We start from the raw sequence: 5713 nt of genomic DNA on the forward strand, positions 1-5713 counted from the left end.
GGAGGAGGAGGAGGAGGAAGAGGAGGGGGAAGGAGGAGAAAAATAGAAGAAATATGAAAATTCACAGCACTAAATACTTTAAATTTAAAATTTAAATCCTTATATTAAAAAGTCAAAGGGACAAAATGAGGCTCACATTTAAGAGAATGTGAAATGTTTGTATTCTGTAGGTAAGCTACAGAATGAAGCTTTCTAGAGACTAAATAGCTTTCCATACATAAAATTCTATAAAATTTAGAGTCTCAAAAAAATGGAGTTCATGATATTTTACTATTATTTTATAGTAGTAGGGGTAGTAGGGGTTGTAGTAGTAGTAGCAGCAGCAGCAGTATCATTCTCCGGTTAGACAAAGTATGTTTCCAATGACACATATGTTTTCTTATGTTCAATTGCTTTTATAACTAGAATCTGTTTGTGGCAATTATAAGTTCGCCTTATGCTGAGAACAGTCTTCTTATCATAAAACAAATAGATCCTGGGTGCGGGAAAGCATGCCTACAAGTACAGTCATAAGAAAGTGGAGGCCAGAGGATGCCATGTTTGAGGCCATTGTCAGCTGAGGAAGAAAACTCTTGTTCCAAGAGCAAAATAAAAGAAATAAAGAGGCAAATTTCAAAAAAGAGAATTTCACAAAGGAGAACAATCTGAAGGAGAGTAAATGTTTCAATAAATAGGGGTGTGTGTGTGGACTGGGGGTGTATGCTTTTCATTTATGAGGAAAAACATGTATTTCTAAGGAATAAGTAAAGATCTAAAAGAATAAATGAAGCTACAAAATTAATTAGAATTAATTAAAAGCCCGAACTTAACTTAAAAAAAAACTGTGACAGTATAAAAAGAAATAAAATTTAAGTTTCCAATGAAAATAAAAAGAATGAATGAATTAGTGGTCATTGGACATTTATTATCTTTTGGAGTTTACATTTAAATATGTCCCTCATCTGATTTGAAAAACCCTCGTGAAGATGGGCATTTTCCCCACAAGTAAAAGTACAAAGTATTCTAACCTACTGTCGTGACACCTTAATACAAGAGACAAGTGGAAATTTCAAACAGGCATGCGATTTAAGACCGTGAAAGCTGAGGGTCATGGGTAAGGTCAGTGTGATGTTTGAACTTGACGGCCAGTTTGACTCATCTAAGAAATACCTAAGAATTAGTGAAGCATCCTGCAGGGTGTGTCTCTAAGAGTATTTCAAGACACACTTACATCATGAGGCCCTATCATAATCAGTGGGCTCAGTGAGGGATCCATAATAAGCTGTCATTCTTGAGAGCTGGTCAGAGGATTTGGGACCTAGATGAGAGAAATAGACCACTGCATGTGTCCTTGAGACTCTTTCTCTTCCTGTCTTCTGTTACCCTTCTCTCTCTACTTCCTGTTAATCAAGAAGTGAAGACCACTTTCTCTCTCTCTCTCTCTTTCTCTCTCTCTCTCTCTCTCTCTCTCTCTAGGCCGTAAGTTTCTACTCAAGAACATGGGACCATGGCCTGAATCATGTGAAACTGTAACTCAAAATAAACTTGTCTTAAGTCATGTTTGGATTTTTGTTACAGTGATATGGAAAGTAACTAATGTAAACAGTCAGAGTCTAAAGTAAAAATAACCTTTTCAATTTTTCAATTTAAAGTTAAGTTTCTATTTTAGAGAAAAAATGCATGTGTGTACATACACACACACACACATATGTATAACAATATAAAAACACAGAATTACTTCTTTTGCATATTGTTTGTCTGTAGACCCTGACCTCAAATTTTGTTTGTATTTTCTTTATTCATAGAAATAATATATAAATCATGAGTTATTCTTTCCTGCAATACCTTTCAACAACACATTTTCAATATTTAATGAAATCTGTGTAATCCATACCCCACCACTTTTATTTTATTTTTTTTTAATTTTTAATATTTTTATTACATATTTTCCTCAATTACATTTCCAATGCTATCCCAAAAGTCCCCCATAGCGCCCCCCACTTTCCCTACCCACCCATTCCCATTCTTTTGGCCCTGGCATTCCCCTATATTGGGGCATATAAAGTTTGCAAGTCCAATGGGCCTCTCTTTCCATTGATGGCCGACTAGGCCATCTTTCGATACATATGCAGCTAGAGACAGGAGCTCTGGGGTTCTGGTTAGTACATCATGTTGTTCCAACAATAGGGTTGCAGATCCCTTTAGCTCCTTGGGTACTTTCTCTAGCTTCTCCATTGGGAGCCCTGTGATACATCCAATAGCTGACTGTGAACATCCACTCCTGTGTTTGCTAGGCCCCGGCATCGTCTCACAAGAGACAGCTATATTTGGGTCCTTTCAGCAAAATCTTGCTAGTGTGTGCAATATTAGCCCAAAACTTAGGATACCCAAGATAAAAGATACAATTTGCTAAACACATGAAACTCAAGAAGAATGAAGACCAAAGTGTGGACACTGTGCCCCTTCTTAGAATTGGGAACAAAACACCCAGGGAAGGAGTTACAGAGACAAAGTTCGTAGCTGTGATGAAAGGATGGACCATTTAGAGACTGCCATATCCAGGGATCCATCCCATAAGCAGCTTCTAAACGCTGACACCATTGCATACACCCCACCACTTTTAAAGACTGTATAGTCATGGCCTGAGGAGATGGCTCAGCAGCCAACAACACTTGCTGCTCTTGTAGAAAACTAAGATTCCATTCCCAACACCAACAAAGGGTTCACAGCCATCTGTAAATACAGTCCCATGGGATCCATACCCTGTTCTGCTCTAAAGAGCACCGCATGCATGTAGTGTGCATACATAGATGGAGGGAAAATTTAATGTTCTATGCACATTAAATTAAAAAAAAACATTGTAAAGGGAAAGAAATGAATATCTAGCTAAATGCAGATATAGATAGCTAATGTCTTCATTCGTAAAACAATTCACAGATAAATATAGAGTTAGTGTCACATATAGGGGATAACTGGGGTGGGAGAGATCGCTCAGTGATTACAAACAAGGGGATGACATACGTCATAAAGGGAACCACTGACTTTTAAAACTGTTGTAGCTTTTATCATAAAAATGCCTGCTTTTAGCCACATAGTAGACGTTGTCTTTAATATAAAGAATAAGTCCAAGAGAAAAGAATACATTTCTAAAATAGAAGACCTACATTCAGTCCACAGACATTCCTACATTATTTTTTGGCTATTGACTTAGCACATGGTCTTATGCTCTGGTTTGCCTGGGCTCACACCTTGTGATGCATCTTCCCCTGGTGCATTAATACTGTCCCCTTTATTTCCCAGAGAATCTCTGTTATGCACCTTTAAACAATATGATGTGTAGGTTATGACATCACAATTTTATTTTTCTGTATTTCTGCAAATCAATAGTATTGAGTAAACACCTCAATATTATAAATTTGGTATCTACTATGTATATGCATAAGCGTATATTATGGACATGCATTTTATTTTACCATAGTTAATGAGATACATATATGTAAATAAGTAATGAAATTTACTCTGATACTCTTATACTGTCATCCATGTATAGATATTTGTAAAGAACTTATTACATATACATATATACATATGAATGATAGTCCTCACATATCTCTGAATGTGTATATAATTAATCAGGTAAGAGTTTCATAACTTGATGGTCATAATCATGTTCTATGAGAAGCCTCTGTAAAAGACTCAATATCTACCTTAATTCAAACAGCTTCTATTTGGTCCAAAGAAAGTATGTGCATGAAGGACATGCATGTTTTTGTTCTTATGCTGTGACAACCGTTCGGCTCCTCTTCTCTGCTTCTTAAGCTCCTTGAGACCGTAGGAGCCTCGGCTTTCTTGTGATAATAATCTCTGTGCCTGTAAGCTTGCAGTGAAGCATGTTGGACTGTTTTAGACACCCAGTAAACGTTTATGACCTCCTAATAACCATCGGGGAAGCGGTTCCTCATCTTTGACTCATTACAATTACAAAACCAGAATTTACACATGGAAAACAATGGTTATTATTTTGAGAGGAACATGCAAGTATTCATGTACAGATTCTGATAAAGTTGTGTCTCAGTCTCACTGACACTCAGACTCGATAAGTTCATATCTCATCTTAAATGATTCTGCTCCTTTCATGCCTGAATTCTGTTTTGTGCTCTAGATTGTCCTAAGAGATCTGAAGATTGGGGTGACAGAAAGAGGAGCATCAGATTGGCCCATCAGCTTTGAGAGGGCTCTTATATTAAAGAGGACTCCATGTCTTTTTGGATTTAGTTTTTGTTAGTTTGTTTCTTGGTATGTGTGTGTGCTTGGATTGTTTTGTTTTTCTCTTTTTGCAGTTTTGCTTGTTTGTTTTGTTTTATTTCTGAGGGGAAAAAAAAAGAACATGACTTTGGATGAGTAGGAAGGTGGAGGAGATCTGGGAAGAGTTGGGGAGATGGCAAAGAGTATGATCAGAACACATTATACAAAAATAATGGCAATTTTTAAAAGAAAAAAAAACACATTTTCAGACTCCAAAGCAAGTCCTGTATTTGTAGGCTTTAAGAAGCAGCACACAATGCTGTTGCTCCAAGCGACAGGAATATACTAGAAACCATAAAGAATGCAGGTGGGAAAATAGAATACAGGACATAAAACCAGAGTGAATTGATTTTCCACTAATGTGTATATAGACAAATAAGGCTAACAGATATATTTAGATTGACCTATAAAAGGTAAAACAAAGAATAATATCACACACACACACACACTTGCACTTGCACATAGAAACCAGTACACACGTATACACACTGTCATCTACCTGGCTAGAGGGTTGGGTGTGGCTAGAATACTTATCATGGCTATTCTCCAAGCCGTTATTTAAGCTAATACTTCAATGTCCTCATTAGTAACTTGAACATCTTAAGGCTGTCCATAGGGGGAAATTTAAGTTAAAATGACTGTCTTTGGGATACACTGACACAGTTAGTCATGCATATAAAGCCTCACCCTGCAAATAAATTTCATGTCACTAATGCCAGCATTGGTATACAAGGCATATCGCAACCAGGAGGTTCAAATGCTGATCTTTTGTGAAACTTCCAATCCTGGCAGGGAAAAAAATGTGTATGGTGATGGCCTTGGAAGACACTAAATGGGAAATTAGAGCTCAAACCCAAAATACTTACATCAAAAAAGAATGTTTCATGGATTAATTAATAATCTCTATTCTTATTTTACTTAAAATATTATCTATATAAAATCTACCTTCCTCTTAAACATATTTTTCACACTTGATCTTAGCCAAAAGGCTGAGAAGCAATTGAACATATTTTTTACCGTAGAGACAAAATAATTTTAAAATAACATCTGCTTACTTCTTTCTTTAAACTCATTTTGTTGATTAAAAAACACTATTGGTTACAATAATAATTTCCTTTTAATTTTGAACCAGACTGGTCTGATACACAGGTTTGATCATATTGTGATATCTATATATTGGTCTAGTAAAAAAAAATAACTTCTCAAATATTCACTTCACTCTCCATCTTAATGAAGTGTTCTGCCCTGTGTATTTGGAGTCTACAGTGATATGCTTGTGGAAGCCTTTCTAGGTTGCCCTCCCTCAGATACCTCCTATGTTCTGTGTGCTTTGCTTCGTAATGATTAAAGACACCAGACCAAGCCTAGACTAGACAGATAATTCCCTTAATGTCACTACATTATCTTCATTTGTTTGTTTCTTTACTTT

The sequence above is a fragment of the Mus caroli genome, chromosome 11 (genome assembly GCF_900094665.2).
Source record: "Mus caroli chromosome 11, CAROLI_EIJ_v1.1, whole genome shotgun sequence".
Classification (NCBI taxonomy): domain Eukaryota; kingdom Metazoa; phylum Chordata; class Mammalia; order Rodentia; family Muridae; genus Mus; species Mus caroli.